The sequence below is a fragment of the Cylas formicarius genome, unplaced genomic scaffold (assembly GCF_029955315.1).
Source record: "Cylas formicarius isolate icCylForm1 unplaced genomic scaffold, icCylForm1.1 PGA_scaffold_8__14_contigs__length_24414737, whole genome shotgun sequence".
Classification (NCBI taxonomy): Eukaryota; Metazoa; Arthropoda; class Insecta; order Coleoptera; family Brentidae; genus Cylas; species Cylas formicarius.
The window spans coordinates 21500602-21519723 of record NW_026844361.1 but is presented as its reverse complement, the minus strand read 5'-3'; the positions used below and the strand labels follow the sequence as shown (position 1 = coordinate 21519723).

General features: G+C 35.3%; 1 protein-coding gene and 1 long non-coding RNA gene across 7 annotated transcripts in view; one reads left to right on the top strand and one right to left on the bottom strand.

Moving 5' to 3' along the window:
* Positions 1–19122, bottom strand: part of LOC132706636 (potassium channel subfamily K member 18-like) — a 203826-nt gene that overhangs the window by 79520 nt on the left and 105184 nt on the right. The gene's annotated exons all lie outside the window — the stretch shown is intronic.
* On the top strand, positions 8976–9637 carry LOC132706748 (uncharacterized). The gene is made up of 3 exons (XR_009619636.1): positions 8976–9062; positions 9144–9352; positions 9446–9637. It is a non-coding gene; the product is annotated as an uncharacterized LOC132706748 (long non-coding RNA).

Below are 19122 nucleotides of genomic sequence, written 5' to 3'. Positions count from 1 at the left end.
TATTATGATGAATATTTTAATTTTTTGCTGATTAATTAATTTAACTACATCAATTGAAGGGTTGAGGGAAAAAACAAGGAATGTCACATTGACTGTCTTTGAGAATTTAGCATCTTTAAACCAAGGTATTAAGGAAATGACATAAATTTATATTTGTAAATAAATATATATGAACATATTTTATTCAAATTTTTAGAGAACAGATAAAAAAAATAAAAAGAATCTTAACTACACGAAAAAAACGAAAAAAGCAAGGAATATCGCCACGTCACATTGTGGAACTCCGGTTGCACAAACTTACGGCAAAGCTACAAAATATCACTGTTAACAAAAATAAGGAAAAAATAGATTTGCTTAATGGTAAAGTAAATCCACAATGATTGTGTCATATATGGGCAAACGAACTAAAATATCCTAAAAATTTCCGTTTTTGTGGGTAAATTATTGGCGATAAATGAAAAACCGTTAAAGATGGGATAATTTTATTTGAACAGTATCGTAAAGCGTGTCGTGAGAGAGTCTCAGGTTTCGTCAAGTATACGGGGCGCGAGATATTTGAAAAAATATCATTCGATAACGCTATTATTTGTGCAAATTTTAATATTTACCTATGTTTGCTGTAACTTTGAAGGTCGACGACATTTTATACAGGGCGCATGCACAATTAAATTGCATCGATTTTCCGAAAGTTCCGTAGTGGTCTGCAGGAGCACTATAGAAAAACAATGCGTCCCTGTAGGACAAGAATCCGCGAAGCTCCTTCTTTTTAAAATAAAAAGGTGATTCGCTCTACTCGTTACGAACTTGCCCCGCCCAGTGACGATTTTTCGAAAGCAATCTTGTTTTTTCCCTTCACTCTTCAATTAAACAATGATTCTATATTTAATTAGTTATGGAATAAGTCAATTATTTATTCAATATTTCCGATGGATAATAAATCTCTAGGGCGTTAAACTTAATGATTGCACAAAAATTAAACCAGTGGTTCTCAACCGCCGTTCCGCGGAACACTGGTGTTCCGCGAAGCTGTCCCAGGTGTTTCGCGAAAATTTTGAATATAATATAATAAGAAACAGTAAATTTTTTTATTACTATAAAATAAATACTACATAGTTTTGTTAATTATTTGAAATTTAGAGATATGTAAGGCAACAAAAATGCCGAAAATAAACGTAAAAAGATATCCGAATCAGTTCGGCATTATTCGGAAGAATATCTGAAGTTTGGTTTTACATGGAGCGGTAGTCAAGATGTTCCTATTCCGAGATGTATTGTATGTGGTGAAAAATTGGCTAACAGTGCAATGGTCCCAGCTAAGTTACAGCGACACCTTTCAACAAAACATTCTTGTCTAACTTCGAAAGGTAAAGATTATTTCGAAAGATTGCTGAAAAATCAAGAGGTGCAAGCAACATGCTTTCGAAAGAGCGTTACAATTTCGGATAAAGCGCAAATCGCTTCTTATAAAGTGGCAGAACTAATTGCATTGAAGCAAAAGCCGCATGATATCGCAGAATCGCTAATTTTGCCCGCATGTTTAGAAATTGTTAAGATTATGTTTGGCAATGAAGCGCAGCGAGACGTCCTAAAAATTCCCGTTTCGGACGATACGATAAAAAGAAGAATTATAGATATGTCAGGTTGCGCTGCAAATTGACGAATCCACTGACATAAGTGGCAAAGCCCAATTAATCGGATTTATTCGCTTTGTTGACGACACTGAAATAATAAATCAGTTTTTATTCTGCAAGGAACTTATTGGTCACGCAACTGGAGAAGACATATTTAATTCAGTATCATCTTATTTGGAAGAATGGAAATTATCCTGGGAAAATTGCGCAGGAATCTGTACTGATGGAGCTCCAGCCATGCGTGGCAGTATTAAGGGATTTTGTAGTCGAGTTAAAGCAATAGAGTCTACCAGCAAACTTAAAGTCTGTTTTGGAACAAGTCGTACATATGGTGAATTATATTAAATCGAGACCATTAAAAACCCGTATGTTCAAACAACTTTGTAACACCATGGAATCCAAATATGAATGTTTGCTTTTGCACTCTGAAGTGAGGTGGCTCTCGAGAGGAAAAGTGCTAACCCGAGTTCATGAGTTGAAACAGGAATTGCTAGTTTTTTTTAGACAAGATAGTAATGATGTATACGTAAAATATTTGGAAAATGATGCATGGTGTACTAAGCTAGCATATTTAGCCGATATCTTCAGCTACTTAAATTCAGTCAATACATCTCTTCAAGGAAAAAATGAAAATATTCTGACATCCACAGACAAATTGCTAGCTTTCCAGAAAAAGCTTTTGCTTTGGAAAAATCGTATTGCTCAAAATCGCAAATTTGATATGTTTCCGTTATTAGCAACGGAAAATATTGTTAACATTAACGAAATGATTTCAAATGTGGCACAGCATTTTTCAATATTGCAAGACAAAATAACTCATTACTTTCCATCTCTTAATATTGAAGACTTTGATTGGGCGCGAAATCCATTTGATGAATTTGATATAATGAACCAAGATTTTTCTATTCAGGAAGCAGATGAGTTTATTAATATATCAACGGATCGAACGTTACAACTAAAATTCAAAGAAGAAGGAGTGGAAAGGTTTTGGATTTCCATCGAGAATGAACATCCATTTATTGCAAAACGAGCGTTGAATATCTTGTTGCTCTTTTCGACGTCCTATCTGTGCGAACTTGGATTTTCAACTCTAACAAATATTAAAAGCAAAAAAAGAGAAAGACTTTTTAGACAATTTAGAAGAAGAAATGAGAGTAGCGCTCTCTTACATAAGACCCAACCTTGAGGAAATTTGTAAAGGTCGTCAAGCGCAAATTTCTCATTAAAATAAGTTACCATGTAATATATATCTTTATTTCAATTAAATATTAATCTTCCAATTATTTTGTGTGATTTACATCAGATTTACAAATTTTATGATAATGGTGTTCCGCCAAAATCGAGACCACTTAAAAGTGTTCCGTGATCCCAAAAAGGTTGAGAGCCACTGAATTAAACAGTAAAAAGGGGTCATTTGACGTAAATCGAGAACAAAATACAAAACAACTGCTTATGCCAAGCACACGCGGGACAAGTGAATGCCCGGCGGCTGACAGGCTTCGGCGAGCGTTGTGCGTGGCGGTGGCACCCTCTCACCGATCGTCGCTGGTCGCTTGCCGAACTACGGCCCAGACTCGCCCTCCCCATTAAGGTGCGGCCAGACTACTTGTACTAGTGCTCGTGCTCGCGGTACTTGCGGGACTCCCGAGTAGTGGAGACGTGATGGCAAGTCACAAGACAAGCCACGCGAGCACCGCAAGCCATGAACTCGAGAGGATCCGCCTGGTGTCGGTACATCAAAGGGACTCGCGACAAGTTGAGCAAGCCATCTGGACGGAGAGTGGTTTACTTTAGTTGATTACTCGTGATCTTCGACGATGGAGTGGACTAATCTAAGTTTAAAATTCGTAAATATTTGAAATGGGGATTGACTATCGAAATGTGGTGTCTTTCTTTGCAATTTTTGGTTCCACCAAATTCAGTATGGTATCGAAAAGTGATGGAGACATACGGCAAAAACGTCTTGAAATGTAGGTTATCGACCCTTAGGTCCCTCAAAAGATTTGTTCCACTGTAGACTCCGCGATTCGAGGACTTTTCTTGGGCTTCCGTTTTTTCGATAAATGTATCAATAGGTAACTCGCACTGGCGACTATAACTTTGTTACTATAATACGGATCCTCTCAAGTCACAGTCCCGCGAGCAACTGAAGTCCGTCTAGACACAAACCAGGCGAGTACAACCTAAAGCTTGACAAGTCTTTACGTCATTGCGAGTACCGCGAGCACGAGTACAAGTAGTCTGGACACACCTTTATACAAACAGCCAGGAGCGCGAGTGTTGACTGGTGATGCTAACAAATTCCAAAAAACAATTAACCTAAATGAATATAAATGAATAAAATTATTTTTTTATTAAAAACTTCTAGTTTTGAACAATATTGGAAAAAGTTTTTTGAACACTTATTTAAGTAAATGGATGGACTTGGGAAGAACTACGACAGTAAAAGCGAAATTGTGAATAGATACTCGTTATATTAATTAATTAATACATGAAAGTTATTAATTTTATATTAATCATTAATTACGGAATATAAAGTTGCGAATTGTACGAAATAAAAAAAAACTGTAGGCAAGCAGTTTTCTACACGTCAGTTCGCAACTGTAGGACCCTACTGAAAACGCCGGGTAACAATGTCTGATTGAAAACTATTTCGGGTATAGAAATAATTCGCCTCGAAACGGATATCCCTAACAAACAAAAACCGATTGATAGTAATTTTAGTTTCCCGCGCGCACCCGCCGGCCAGACCCGTACCGAGCCTGAATTCCCAAGTTCGATTAACACACGCAAAGTCTAACCTAAAATTCTGGGAAAAAAAGGGAACATTTTCGAAAATCTGGCACATTTGAAATTGAACTGGTCATATTTCATTTTGTGCCACCTTAAAGGTACCAAATCATGAAATAATAGAACCGAGCTAACTAAAACTAATTAAATTAAGCAAATAGCCTATCTACTTTTTTGTAGTTCATTAACGTGCCATAAAAAGTAAGTCACTAAGGGACACACCTCACAAATTTTTAAAACAAATCCGTCCCTGGTCGGACATAAAAGAACCACTTTTAGAAGGGTTTAAGTCGACGAGCGGTTTTCTTCACTGTAATTAATCACGAGTCTTTATATAATTGGTGAGACTCAAGGAATTTCGGTACAAAGGGGTGAAAGAACGGCTTCAAAGGGATCTGCGGCTTAAATTTAAAGGTCGTCTTTAAAGGTCAATGTTGGACCAGGGAATAAGTTTTAATTTGATTTTCAACTTTAATAAGCGGAAGTCATTCTCAAACCATTTTTCTTATAACAAATTTTGAACGTTATTATCTCCATCTGTCTATTTCTCTTGCTTAACAATCAATTGGATATTTCAAAGTTATTTAACTTTTTAAAAATTTGTATATGTAATAATTTTAGTTTTCGTGATTGTGTTCGGCCACTGCTGATGAGTTTGTCTTAGTCTTAGGGCTCTTTAATGTTCTTTGAGCCCAGTTGATAATTTTCGTCCGGTCTCTCCAATGCGTTCTTGCCTCATATGCATGGAATGCTGTAAACCCTTGGTTTCTCAAACGAAATTTTGCTTTTGAAGGATCAAAGAAGTTGAGAGATTTTTGAAAAAGTGTTAATCTTTGTAAAGTGTAAATAGCAGTACAACAGTAGAAGTTTCTTTGAAAAATTATGAAGCGGTAATCTTCATTCTTACATATTTCAAGATTAAAAAGAGACCAAGAAATTAAACGCAATAATTTATAACCATTAATTGGTTGCTAACTAAACAACTTACATGTATTGTGAATTTATAAACACACCGATGTATTAAACTAAAATAACTTTATTAATAATGAATACACTGATTTTAAATTAACACTCTCTCTCATGTTAGGTTAGGTTCTTTTTAACGTTTCCTCTTCTCCTTTTACAGTGGATAAATGACAAGTAACTCTCACAACAACATGCAGGGAAGTTTTCACTGACATCCCAAAGCTGGATTTTACCACAGAGTATCTTAAACATAGTTGATAGGAATAATTTAATTTTTTCTCGTACAATGTAAATCATCGGAATCGTGATAAAAATAAAAAAAAATATCTAAAATGTGTGTGTGTTTATACGGAGGATGCTATTTAAAAAAACTGTAATCTTAATTTTATTTTTTCCCATAGAAACAAAGGAACCCTTATAACAATACGCCCTCATTAGTTATACCGTGCGGGTTTCAAAAAATTCGCGTCGACGGGCGAACGGTTTTAAACATATCGTTAACCCCACGTCCTGCCCCATTATGTTCGCAGGCTTCATTTTTCTCAATTTTACCTGTTTCCGGAGCATATATCCTACCCCCGGGGGACCTAACCTCGATTTCCATACTCATTGAAATATAAGCTACCGCCGTCCCGCATTTGGGATTTTCACTTACAGGGGGGAAGAGCGTAGACGTATTGACATCGTGCTGATAAATTTTCTGACGAGCACCTGCCCCGACGATAAAATTAAATCGATTTTCATGGCCGACAGAAAAAACCGTTTCAACGCGATAGCGTTCGTGCTTGCGTATTAGGTGAGGGAATGTGCCGCGTCATTTTTCTCTGTAAAATGTTTCAAAGTTGTCTGTCCACGCCATTTGTAACACCGGAAAAGTCATTAAGTTACTAACATCTTCCTTTGCGATATTTTTTTCTGTTCTGTGTTGTTTTTTGTTCACGTTAGAAACGATCAAAGAGTTATGAGTGGAATCTATTACCATTTTATATAATTTTATATATAATGTCTTGAAAATTGAATTTCTCAAGATCGTAAGCCTATAGCAACTTTTCGAAATTTTATTATTTGTTTAAAAAAATATAGTGATAAATTTTCTTCTTAAAACCATTTGGAATATGGAGAACGGACTCAATCAATTAAAATCATGTGAATACACTCATTCCGCGAGGTTCAGTCCTGGGGCTTGTACTTTTTCTGATACACATAAATGACCTACCCCTTGCTGACCTTCACTCCACGTTGCTAACGACACAATAAATTCATGTACAGCTCAGAGACATCTGTCAAGTTTGTGGGTGTCCATCTAGATCCAGGGCTTCACTGTAACTTTCACATAAAGCATGTTCGTGACCTGAACACTCTTTTATCTCAGAATTCCTCAGAATAATAGAGAGATAGAAATTATATATTTCGTAATTTTACAACATTCTTCAACACATTCTTAACATTATTCTTGTTATTTCCTGAACGTGAAGATTATCAGGGTGGTAATTTGCTTCAAAGCGAACAGCGTACACGTTAGTATTTCCAATACTAACACATGCGCTATCCACACACTTACTAATAATTCATAAAACATCTATTATTTATATCCGTCGACCATTTATGATTTGCCCTACTATGATTTCGGTCTAACCGTATTTCGCTTTTATTGGTCGCAGCGCCCTCTCGGGAGAAGTGTGGAATGTTCGAGTTATTTCTCGAAAGGGCTCTGTTCATTGGTTCCCGATTTTATTTGTCGCTGGAACGAAGACCAGGTCAGTCGAATGTTTGTTATTTATATATGAGAACAGAACTCGTCGGATATAAGACCAATCTATAGCGAAAACCTTTTAAAAATATTAACCCATTTAAAAAAACGAACGGACTGGAAATTGCAACGTCAGTTTTAATATTATTATTCGCAACGAAAAATGCCGGAGCCCGAGTTTGATAATTGAAAAAATTAATATTTCTTTCCGCTGCCACCCCCTCGACCTCCCACCTCGCCGCTTTTAAGGTTTAAACTGAATTCTTTCCGAGTTCATAAACAAAACTACTTCCGCAGTTTTCCATAATTAATTTTGTTCATCTTTTAAGTTTTTTCCCTCCAAGGTACTTTCCTCGCTTCCGAGTTTGAGGTTTCCAGTCACGTTTTTGCTAAATACGAATTTCAATTAAAAGATTAAATTAAACGAACACGTAAAAATTTGTATGTTATGTTTGATTGTTTCCTCCATTAAATTGCAAATTTGGTCGCCGCCCAATATATTACATCGGCCGAATATATATACATCTGATGGATTACGTCATAAATCAGGGCGAGGGATCAATTTTGTGATGTATATTTTGGTTGGTTGCGATTTAGCCGAAAATAATTAATCAACTGATGCTCTTAAATCAAACATCTTGTTATATAGCTTTATTCCCATTATTTTAATATAGTAAAAAAAATTTGTTTGATTGCTTAACCTAATCTAATAAAATAGTTAATTTTCCAAAGAAACATCCACAGGCTACTATAATACTATTTACAAAACTTCAGGATTCATCCTGCGTCCGTTGTTTCAGTTTCAATGAAGCTTTGAAGAAGTAAACAGGAAGATTGTAATTTTGTAAATAGTATTACAGTATCCTGTGGACGTTTCTTTGGAAAATTAACCAGCCTTTATAGAGAGGACATCAAGGGCAAAGGCAGAAAGTTTACCGACTGAAACTGGTAAGATTACTTTGTACACGGACCTTTTTGTTATGTTGTAGAGACCATAACGTTATCCCTAATTTTCTTAAAATATCCCATCATGTCAAAACATCATCCGCTTATGAAATTCTCCGTAAATCTAGGTCTGCTTAACTTCGAGAAATAATTCATCAGACCTGTAAATAGATATATCAAATCAATAAGATTCTTTTGTTTCTACATCTTGAATTTGCTTGTTCCCGTCCGAGTTGGATACCCCTTCAATCTGAAAATCTTCATAAACTGACGTCAACACTAGCGATACCATCAAACTCTTCTCAATTCCCGCACACTGTGATAAATGTATCATAGCACCAACTTTCTGACACGGAAAAATCAGTTCTTGCAAAAGTTTCCAACTTGGTCCTTACCAGACGTATTACCCAAATGAAGAAATCATTTCGATCGATCAATTCGATTTGAAACCGCAAAATCCTTAAAATCACAAAACCTCCTCTGTTATTAAAGCTTCTTCTTTATCAGAATCCGTGAAAACGTCCGGTGGACGGTCCTTAGTTTCAAAGGTCGTCGAGACACGAACTTCACCTTTTACCTTGGGCGACCTTCTTGGAGGTATTGACAAAAGAAATGCCTGTCGCTGGCTGTCCGAACCAACTAGTACTTGTTATTTTGATAGAGCTATTTATAATGCCCACAAAACGTGATATCAAGCGAATCAACCTTAAAATATGGGTGCGAAACTTCGATGGGTTATATCCGCGTTAGCGTTCTAGATCAAAAAGAGCCCGATACGAGCTTGTTCTTTTAATATTGAAAATAACAAAAAAAAAACACAAAAAGATTTCATTGGTCGAGGAAAAGCAACCAACCGATTCGATATTCCCTGGCGAAGACAGACGGTTGCATCTCTGGTTATTGATTGACATTTGGCCTGCGATCGATTAAAATATTTTCGTGAATCAAGTGCATCAATCCAACGCAGCATGACAACATAGGTAAGTTGCTTTCCTTTACTTTACGCGAGAGTGCTTTGACTTTGAAAGTTCTAACCTTAATTGGGTTTGTTTACATTGTAGCTGAGATAAGTAAGAATTAAATTGGGATTCCGATCGCTACCCTATTTTAAAAGTACGAACAGTAATTGCGGGACAAGGCAACGCAAGTAGTAATTTAAATTTGCTTCCAAACGTAATGTTAAATATGTCCGCAATTTGGATTGGAAACCTCGATGACGCCGGTGAAATTTGACACAACCAATTGTTATGAACACCTGACTGAATTTGAGGTAAGTGCAAGGTGCAAAAATTGTACACTAGTTGAATACCCATAGAATGCCTAAAACTGATTTATGAACGTGTTTTCTATTCTTTCTTTTTAGTGTTGTACTGGCGCATGCACCATTCGTGTTTAGAAGGACGAGAAGTAAAGACGAGACGTGAGCTATAATATAGAGGAGAGGAAACTAATTACTATCCCTTTTATATTTGTATATATGCCTATTATTTGTACATGTTAAAATTATGTTAATACTACTGGATTAAACCTAGGTATTTAACTAAAAGCAATTTTCTGATTTGGGGTAAATTTAGAGCATAACAATATATATATATATATATATATATATATATATATATATATATATATATATATATATATATATATATATATATATATATATATATATATATATATATATATATATATATATATATATATGTTTTGCAAATAATATGATAGAAAAGTTGTAAATAAACAATATACCACGAAACCAGAAAATCAAATGTTTCGCGTTTTCAGCTATAATGTGAAAATATAAATACGTTTACCTCCGCCCACCTGAAAATAGTGAGGAGGCGAGTCGTTCTTGTTTCGCAAATGTTAACGAGAACTGATTTGGGCGTTTATTTATACTGAGTGACGTTTTATTCGACATTTTGTTTCTCTAGGACACATCGGAAGCATCCCTTATTTGCTCTCGCGGGGGCGGGTTTGAAAGCGAAAAACCAACAGACGACGAAAATCTAACTGCGCAAAAACCAAACGAGCTCGAAACTTAAATAGCCGTTTTATAACTGCGGAATTTCGGCGAATGCAAACTTTCTATATTCCGTGGCAGTAAATCCGGTTCCCGGATCGAGCCGGATATTCCGGGCATTAAAAGAAACTCCATTAAAACTAACATAACAAAGTAATATATTATTTCTGCCCTGGTCCGCGCGAAAGGATAAAAGTGCGCCGCCAGGGGGAGTTTTTTTTTTTCTTATGGGCCACTAAGGAGAATTTTACTTTTGTGAGTACTTCTAGGAATTATTCTTGAAACATTTTTAGGTGTTTTTATTTTGCCGTAAGGAGAATATTTTGGCAAATTTTATAGGGGGGATCGCTTGAGCATCCAAAATAATAAATAAAACGATTTACCGAAAATAGAAATCAAACTACTAAGATGGACTAGACTGTATACTTTAATAAAGCATTTTCCATTAAATTTATCTTAATCACTCGATTTCAGACAAATCGTCAAATTTCATGCAAAGTTAATAAGTAGAATGAAATTTTCTGGTTACTTTTTTTTATTTGGCGTATTAATTGGTTTGTTTGAAAATATAATATACACATACACATTTGGCAGAAAAGAGTTTTTAAATACAGGATGATTCATATAAAATGAACAATCTCTAACTGGAAATACTAAATATTATGTCTGAGCTCAACATGCTCCATACAAATGTAGCTTGGTTTCGGAAATACAGAGTTTGAATTTCATTCATTTGGATATCATTTAGATAAATCGAATCGTTCACAGATTTGTAGTTGGTTGGAATAGTAAGGCATACAAAACACGGACGCGTCTTCGTAATGAACATTTATTATTTATAATGTTCACATTGTTAATTTCATCTTTTCGTTTGTTACGTTTTCGGAGTAATAAAGATCGCTTGCCGCACTATACGAATTGTTTCCTTTCAAATTATTACGTCTCGTTCTAGGAGTGTACCAACAATGGTTTAAATATTTAATGGCACCCCTATATAGTTTCCTGTTCCGCAGATTTTATGTTTCTTTTATTTACGACTTTCGTAATATAACGGCGTAAACTTCGTTTACGACCTCTCCGAATTTATGGGCTTTTGGAGGGGCGCCGCCTTTTTGAATTTTTAATTACGTTATAATTCGAACCCGCAGCTCCATCGAAGAGGGCCATTTTGTAAATGGCGCATTAAGATCAGCAATCTCGACATTTTAGGAAAAAAATTACCTCGAAAATTTTATTTGCAAATATAAATGAAATAAGTCTTGAACTGCTTATATTCTTCCATATTTAGTGAATATTATAAATACCTGCACACATACAACTGTCTGGAAGATGAATCCTCACCATATGAAGAAAATATGCAAAGTATCAATGAAGACCAATAAGTATTCTTAGGCACCCCTCTAAAATTATGTGTAAATTCGTGGGTCAATCAGATTACAAAACATCTTGGGGAATAGGGGTTACTAACGCCTACTCACGAATTAGGCCAAGTTATAGCTGCCTGACTCATTTGATATCTGAAAGGTCTTATTCGATTTGTCAAAAGCATTTGATACCATTAACCATGATTTACTTCTTGCTATTCTAAAGTATTTGTAATTTTCTCTAGTGTACTGATCACTGATCAACGTTCGTAGAATAAGAGAATGAGTTTGATTACTTCTCCATTATTGTCCTCTATTCATATCAAAATTAAATGCGAGCAAAAGATTTAAAAATTTTTAAATATAGAGAAATATATTTAATGACACAAAATGATCATGATTGATTTGAGGTTCAGAAAATTGCTCTATCCGCATAGGCACAACCTTACCACAAAACATAAACTTCCTCTTTAGGATTCTTCGTTTCTTAACAATTTCAAATATTGAGATATATTATACGGACAATGAACACCGTGTGCCAAATAAAATTATCCACTATACGATCTGGAATCCCATAGGAGATGGGAAAAAAGTTTTCTTGCCACAATTATTCAACAGAGAATAAGTTTTTAAGGAGAGAAATTAATAAGCAGGGCCATCGGAGTGTTAAAATGTGGTGCGGCATTATAAGAGATAGAATTGTTGGCGGAAATGCGGTCTCCAGCACAGAATATATTGAAAATATATTACGGTGTCACCATATTTAGTTTTTTTTTTAATTATTTGTTTCTTTTTTTTTTGTTTCATAAATTTATTTATTCAAATTTGTTACCTTGTTTAGTTATTTATTTATTAGTTATTAGTTTAATTATTTATTTTTGTTATTAGGCACTTTTTAATCAAGCTAAATAATTAATTTTTAAATATTTGTATAAATATGAATTCTGAAGTTTTATTAAATCTGTTAAAGTATGTAGTATAGAGTCGATTTTTTTTTAATTTCCAAGTATTAATGGATACCCTGAATTGTTAGCAATAGGTTTTATTCGTATATCTGGAGTATTATACCTTTAAAAGAAGTAATATCATGTCTTTGCTATTTAAAATGTGAGCAAGTTTAAATTCAACAAGAATTTATACGTGTTATCTTAAACATCGAATATCTGAAAAAGTAAAATTTAAATATAAGATAAACTACAAACTTACCTTATTTTTTGTTCTAGAATTGATATCTGAATAAAAATTTTGTTGATGAATTCGCCAAAACGGCACCACCTATTTGGGATATCCTGTATAAACTGAGGCGCATCTGTCAAACTGATTGACTAGTGCATCCTTAGTCTGTGGTTAAATTTTCGCTGCAATACCTGGTTCAGTGGGGTCACAACATAACCTCAATTTCTACCGAAGCTCTACAAAAATCGATTGGGGATTTCTTAAGAAAGTGACCTGTACTTTAACCAGGGATTTTAAAAATGTCATGTTCTAAAGTAATAAAGTTGATGTCGGGGATACTTTTGGGACACCCTATATCAACAAAATTAAAAGAATCTTTGGAGAAAACCTTTTTCGCATCTCCTATGGGATTCCAGATCGTATAGTGGATAATTTTATTTGGCACTATGCGGATAGAGCAATTTTCTGAACCTCAAATCAATCATGATCATTTTGTGTCATTAAATATATTTTTCTATATTGCTTTCTTTAACATTTTTTGAAGCTTTTGCTTGAATTTGATTTTTTGATATGAATAGAGAACAAGTTATAAATAAAACAAAATAAAATATAAATATAAATATTTAGGAGAGTCCAAGAAACTTGAAGGAAACATTTTTCCTATGGGTATAGTGGATCGTTTTATTTCTCCCGAGGTATACTATTCAGAAAGCTCAATTTCGTATAAAAAAGTATAAAAATCCTGTCTACGCTTTGCTTATGAGATATTTCTTTATCTCTTACTAACTAACTAACCAACTAATTTATAATTTACGTGGCGCAAAATGGCTTACTATGGCTACAGTATTTAGCAACGGATCGGCTATATTTCTGTTCAGAATAAGAAGTTAAATATATCAGTTTAGAAACAAGATTAAAGAAATCTAGCTTAGGTCATCCGGATTAGGTACTTTAATAAGTGTTTCTTCGCGCCTTGGGTTTCCTAGCTAGCTGGTATTTCTTACTTATTGTTAGACTGATGCCGGTATCTTGCCCTTACAATTATACCTCCGGCCATGTCGTTTGTTTTTATTTAGTTAAGTATTTCCGATTAATATTGTGCTAATACTGTTTATAGATGCACAAAAAGATGTTATTATTATTATTATTCCTATACCATGATTTGTGAGGGTCTCGTTATTATTTATCTAAGTATATTATCACATTTAACCCGCTTGGTTTGTATTATTTTTATATTACTTATATTTAATATTTTAGTTTTATTAATTTTACTTAGAAAAATACAAAATTAAATTGACACTGATTATCTTGCAAAATATTTTTAAGTTAAATTTAGCTGATCCATAAATAGTTTCTATTCTTTACAAATCTCTAGTTTTGTTATTCGTATTTTCGAAATTCATGCTGTATTTTTAGACATTATTATCATTTCACCTTTAAGGCCGCTACTTGTTCGTCGCTAATGAACCGAAAAAACCCTGTTTGAAATTATTCTTAACCAGACTTGACAATGTTCTAGAACGCAATGGTTTCAGGCGGCACTATTTCAAAAGCAAAGGAGTAGAGGGCGCTGGACGTCAAAGCCGCCCGTAAAAATTCCGCACGTCCCTTGTATTCTCGTTATTAGAAATTTTAAACGTCCCACTCGCGGTGAAACTATACGTTTTATGGCACGTCCATAAAGGCATCCCGATATTACCGAAACATGAAATTTAATATCAAAGACATTTTGAAAAACGGTACTGCGAGCGTATATAAAATTAATTTTGACGTGAAATGCGTTTCCGCGCGAGCGGAGTGGTATTAAAATGTAAAACTAAATAAATAAAATAAAAATTCATATCGATATTCATATATTCTTGCAATATACACCAATATTTGCCATTATGAAGGATTGTTTAAGCAAAAATAAAATACGGGGGCGTTCGTAAGAAAAAATGAGATGAACGGAAAAGTCAAAATAAACTTCTCGGTTTCAGTATCCTCAATAAATAACCTAATAAACCAAGGACTTTTGTTCGGGGTCCACCGTTGATACGAACTTTTCTTCTTACCTTGACATAAATAAATTGATTAACTAAATATCTGAATGTACTATGATAGAATACAGATGTTTTTTCTTGCAAAAATGAGTGGATAAAAGCCAAATAAGCATAAATCACGGTTTTATTTAACACAAACTCATCGCCCATCGAGGATGAAAAAAGAAACGACTTTGAAAAAGATACATCGTTGTCGGAAGTCATATCCAGATTGATGCACTTAATATCACCAAATAGAACATAATATGATCTTTTCTGGTATATTAATATATTCTGGACGACAAACTCCGCTATGAAACCTCTACCTGTCACCCACAAATAAAAAATTTTCTTCGGATATGGATCATTTTCAATTTCCGAACTGTAGAATAACTGTAGAATGAATTATCCTGCAGAGAAAAGTCTTGTATTTTCTAACGAGAAAATGTTTATTGATACTTTACTTATCGCATCTAAAATCGCAATATTCTAATCTAATTGCTGGTAGCAGTTCTTAAAAAGGATTTGTGTCTTTTTTTACAAAAAAACAGCAATTCCATTGTAACTGTAACTTCATCAGAATGCTGTCTGAAACTAAAAGTTTTTATACAAATATTTTGGTCTCATCGAATAAAATCTGGTCTATTGTTTGTGATCATGTTCGGAAACTGTTCTTTTAGTTCTTTAGACTGGTTAATATTTTTTAACCTATTTCTCCGATGTATAAGGTTGTTCGGAAAGTCATTTCGTTTTTTCCCGTCAGAGGACTTAATTACGTTTTTTCGAAACCAACTTCACACTTAAGCCGCCTAACCATTATATGTCTTGAGAGCTGATATTGCAAGGCTTGTGTGTGAAAAAGTTCTATTAATTCTACGCAGTAGTTTTGGGTTGGTGCCCTTTTAAATATGGAGAGCAATAAGCAGCATTTTCGTCATATTTTACTTTTTTAACTTCAGAAAAGGTAAAAATGCTGTCCAAGCGAGAAAAAAATTGACGGATGTGTATGGAGAAGGCGTGTTAACAGTACGCCAGTGCCAGAACTGGTTTGCAAAATTTCCATCCGGCAATTTTGATGTCGAAGATGCACCACGGTCTGGAAGGCCGGTCGAAGCTGACAAAGATGCGATAAAGGCATTAGTTGATGCAAATCGGCGAATAACCACACGAGAGATCGGTGAGAGATTAAATTTGTCGAATTCGACTGTTTATGGCCATTTGAAAGGCATGGGCTTAACCTCGAAGCTCGATGTGTGGGTGCCCCATGTCCTTACGGAGCGAAATTTGTGTCGTCGCGTTGACGTGTGTGATTCGCTCCTCAAACGTCAAGAAAATGATCCATTTTTGAAGCGGATTATTACTGGGGACGAAAAATGGGTTGTATACAACAATGTTAAACGCAAGAGGTCATGGAGCGGAAAAGATGAACCGGCTCAAAGCGTGTCAAAAGCCAACATTCACCAAAAAAAGGTGATGCTCTCCGTTTGGTGGGATGTCAAAGGAATCGTTTTTTTTTGAGCTTTTGCCGGACAATACAACGATTAATTCAGAAGTCTATTGTCATCAACTGGACAAATTGAATGATTCACTTAAAGAGAAGAGGCCCGAATTAATCAACAGGAAGGGTGTAGTGTTCCACCAGGATAATGCGAGACCTCACACAAGTTTGGTCACTCGCCAAAAACTTTTACAGCTTGAATGGGACGTACTGCAACATCCACCATATTCTCCAGATCTGGCGCCTTCCGACTACTATTTGTTCCGGTCCCTGTAAAATTTTTTGGATGGCAAAACCTTTACCTCAAATGAAGATGTCAAAAACCACCTGAACCAGTTTTTTGCCAGCAAGGACCAAAACTTTTATGAGAGGGGAATTATGTTACTGCCAGAAAGATGGCAAAAGGTGTTGGACCAGAATGGCCAATATATAATTTAATAAAATATTTATTCATTATACGAAAACTGTCTTTCACGTTCCCCAAAAAAAACGAAATGACTTTCCGAACAACCCAATAGTTATTGCACCAGGCTAGGAAACCATCAAACAGCTATCAGCAAAGCAGCATGTTTAGCAAAATATCACCGAGACAGAGCGAGGAGAAATAAAGCAGAAGTTCAACATTGAAAAATTATAATAAAACAATTGAACAATAAAATAATTAATAATAAAATAGTTTCATTGGTTCGCTAAAAAAGTTCTGTCCCATTCTCCCCCATATATTTCGGGAAACATAATAAAACGCGGATTTATTGGCAAATTTCGGTTTTTAAAAAAAATTGTTGTATAGCTCGTTCCGGTATAGCCAGGCTAATAAAAAACGTCAAATTTAAAAATTTATCGCTCTCCCCCGCGGGCCGAAAACCATTTTAAATGAAATCCAATTATTTTCGAAATAGTTTGCCGAATATATACGGGCCGGTCGTCCTTTTGCGGCGGAAAAATTTAATTTAAAAACGGCGGATGATTTTCTGGTCCGTGCCGGAAGCTCCTCATCGATTGCTTCCCCGACCACCACCAACCAAAATATTACGCGTCTCCGTCTGAGATGCGTCCGGGCACAGCATTATTTTATTCCGTCGTAACTGCATTATTTTTGTTTGTTTCCTAAGGCATAAAAGCCGAAACGTCAAATCTAAAATTGAACTCGTTCCACTACTAGCTAGGGCGAAAACCGCACTAGAACTTTGTATTTTTTTTTCAATGTTTATAAATTAAACTAACCAAAACACCTGCTTCAACTGGTTTCCAACCCCTATCAGAAAAACAGCGCGAGAGTCAGAATCGGGGGGGGGGGCCTTCAGAATGTCCGAAGGAGTTAGACATGGTTGCATTCTTCCACTAATCTTATTTAACATTGATAGCGAATACGTCATTGTACATTTTAGCTATCTTGGTCCCTTAATTGCCAACACTGGAAAGCTAAACAAAATATGGAAAGACAAATCTGGCACCAAAACAACGAAGCTCTGTCTTATCGATGCTCTAATCTTCCCCATTGCAAGAACTTAATAGAGAGAGACTTTCGAAAGGTGGGTTTATAGACGACTCTTACAAGTCAAAGCATCAAAGAGGTAATGGTAATTTTTTTATTAATCTCGTTATACTCGTTAATTTATTCATAAAAAGATTTTTCCAAAGCTTAAATTAACTTCTGAGATACAATTGTACCCCCATACGGCAGTTTTTATGATTTTTTTCTTTTTCTTCTTTTTCATATTTAAAATCTCCTGATCTGTTTTGTAGGTTCCTCTGTTTCAATTCCTGTCAGCTGTACTTCGATCTCTTAAGTGGTCTTCCGGGTGCTCTTTCCCCTATTGGTTTCCCTACAGTCTCCGCTCTTCCGTTCTTCTCACGTGGGCGTACCAATATCTATTCCTGTGTCTTCCCTGTCTTACCATGTCTTGCACCCCACATTGTTCCCTGATGTCAGTCTTCCTAATTCTGTTTCTTCTTGTTTTTACCACTATAGTCCTGAGCGTTTTAAGTTTTGTTGGTTTGTTCCCTGGTTTCTATTCCGTATGTACGTATGTACAGGTTTTATAGACCCTAACCTTGCTCGCACGTTGTCTTTTCTTTTACCAATGGATTCTTCGGCTGCTTCCACGGCACATGATTTGATATTGTTCCAACATCATTATGTCCTTCCGGTTTATTTGTTAATCGGTTCTTATAAAGGCTTCTCATACTATCATCTATCAGTGAAACAATATTAAGCTTTTCGAAGATCTGCTACTTCACCATATAAACATTACATTGATTGGAATTGTAGAGACTACCACCTTTTTTGAAGTTTTGAGGGATTTCTTTAAGTGAGCGTTTATAAATCGATGGATGTTGAAAGCAGCACTTTTGAGTCCACGCTGTTCAAACCTCAATAATCTACTCATCAAACTGCATCAAAAATATCTTGGCTGGTTTTATTCACACCAAGTATTTCAATGTTGTTTGCGGGTCCTGTTTCATCTCATTGACGCAATCGTTAATGGAACAGCACTTTTTTTCGAAAATGCAGATTTGTTAAAAGAAGACATAGTACTTAAACATTCACCTGTGGGTCGTTGACCACGGAGTGAGGGGGAGAGAATGCATTAGCGCCATCGAGGTCTCCGAAATTGAATTACATGGTTACGGAAAATTTAGGTGCTCGGTCGGCATCATATTAATTACATTCGGCGATGTCGTGTCACCAGTATTTCGCAGCATGGCACGGCCGGTAAACCATGCGAGAGAGCAATATGGTGTCGCGAATCTGGAGTTACGTAAGTGTCTCAATGTTTGGAGGTTTGGAAGTAGTTTTTCTAGAGCCTTTCCTAATCCAATTCGCAAAATAAAATCAAATTTTTTAAAGACGTAGAATTAAAGGTTTAAAGAAATGTTCAATTATTGTTTTAAATACCCGAGTACTATATCAGAGAACCAATCGGTGGCTTCCTGATCCAGGAAAACCTACTTACAAAG